This window comes from Aplysia californica, unplaced genomic scaffold (genome assembly GCF_000002075.1).
Source record: "Aplysia californica isolate F4 #8 unplaced genomic scaffold, AplCal3.0 scaffold00460, whole genome shotgun sequence".
NCBI classification, from domain to species: domain Eukaryota; kingdom Metazoa; phylum Mollusca; class Gastropoda; order Aplysiida; family Aplysiidae; genus Aplysia; species Aplysia californica.
In genome coordinates, this window is record NW_004797730.1 from 40,512 (window position 1) to 42,785 (window position 2,274).

Here is a 2,274-nt window from a genome sequence, read left to right on the forward strand (position 1 = left end):
CACACACACACACACACACACACACATACACACACACACACACACACACACACACAAATCAGACTCATGCACGCGCTCACATAGACACACACACACAGTCATACACACGGCATAATCATTCTCGTACAAACACAATGACTCACACTCGTACACATACGGATATATACGTATTAAAGTTTTAAAAATGTGTGTTTATACGAAAACTTGAGCTTTATCTGTGTTTATTTTGTTTGTTTGTTTTATGCGGGGGTTTTTGTTGTTGTTGTTTTGTTTTTTTTTGTTTCCTTTTTTTAAAACTGATAATTTGTTTTTACTTGAAATGTACGTTTAATTAAAGAGTTATATTTTGTGGGTGTTGTTTTTTTTTTACCTGTCGTTCCATCAGTCACTGGGTGTTTAACTAACGGGGTGTTCTGATGTGGTATGCTCCTGCTTTCCTGTCAAAGACCTGTCGTCCGTATCTCTTCTCTGTTTATGTTTTTGTTTGTTTTTCGGGTTTGTTTGTTTGTTGTTGTTTTTTTGTTGTTGTTTTTTTAGTGTTTGTCACTCTTTTGCAGCACGTCTACTACTATTCGACTGTTAAATGACGCAATGGTGTGTGGGTGGTTGGCGGGTGCTCTAGTGTGGTTTGCTTCTTCCTTCCTATCAAATATCTATGGTCCTTACCTCCCCTCCTTCTAGTTGGTGTTTGTTAGTTACTCTCTTGGGACTCCTCTAATCTTCGGCGCTTGTATGACTTTATTGTGTTGCAAATGCTGTAAAACTCCTACTAAAAACTAAACTTTGTTTCTTTTTAGTTTTGTTACTCTTTTGCAACACGTCTACTATTCGACAGTTAATTAAATAACCCAAGGGTGTTGCAAATGTGGTTAAACATGTATTACTCTGCCGGTCCCTAACAAAACGCCTTTTTCTTATTCACAGCAGTTTTGAGAAATCAACGATTTTCGGTTTTCTTACAATAGCTGTCGAGCACAGGCCATGACGTCCTCTCCAGGATGTGAGATCAACCGTTGATGTACTGTGCAAAATAGTTTATATATTTAATAAGAAAAACGAAAAAAGCTGATTTCTCAAAACTGCAGTGAATAAGAAAAAGGCGTTTAGTCGGAGTACTACAGTACTGCTTAAAAGTGGTGTGGAATTTAATGTTTGTGCTCATCTTTTCCCCCCTCCCCCCCTCTCAGTCGGCGACCGAGGACTCTGAGAAGTCTCCCTCCCCGCCCGGCATGACTGTGACCACGGCCATGATGGGGAACAACACCGGCGTGCCCCTGCCTGTCTCCTCCGGCCTGCCCCTGCCTGTCTCCTCCGGCCTGCACCCCATGGGTATGGGACCTGCTTCAGGTACGTCCCAACGTTGTGGGAAACTACAAACAGTTAGGCCCCATTTACACGTACAGTTCGTCGATCGACAAACTGTAGGATATCGAAAGGATGGTCGGCATCCTGTCAACTTCCCGGTAAAACCTGTCCTTGTGGTTTTGTGCAACCCGCATTATTTAGGAAAAGTTGATCATTTTTGGCATAATTTCTTATTATTTTCCTTTATCATTCTTTGTTAAAATTAACAGAATTGCATATTTTTATATTTTTGGGCTCAGTTTGCATAATTTGAGAATTTTTCTCGCATAAAACGACGGGGACAGAACTTCAAACATTTAGGCCCCATTTACTCGTACAGTTCATTGATGGACAAACTGTAGGATATCGAAAGGATGTCAGGCTTCCTGTCAACGTCCCGCTAAAACTGAGCGTGGAAACGAGCCATCCTCTCGATATCGAAGGGTTTTCAGTCCAACTACCAGATATTTCCGGCCGGTGAACTGAAGGGGTGACGACGAGGGAGCGGCTTCTTTGATGTTGCCCCAGGCGGAGTTGAAAATGCATTCCAAAATTGTCCTAGATATAGGACAAATAAAAGAAGAAAAAATTCGTGATCACCGCCCAAAATTAGTCGAAATCATGCGGGAAACACAATTTAATGCCGGATTACCATGTTAATTTTTTTGGTGTGTTTTGTGTATTTTGTTAAGACTAACCCTTTAACGATTAAAAAAAAACTGTACGTCTAAACGGAACTTCTCTCGTCGACAATCTGTCAGTTTACCGATGACCCAGATCGTACTGTACGTCTAAATGGGGCTTAAATGGAACTTCTCTCGTCGACAATCTGTCAGTTTACCGATGACCCAGATCGTACTGTACGTCTAAATGGGGCTTAAATGGAACTTCTCTCGTCGACAATCTGTCAGTTTACCGATGACCCAGATC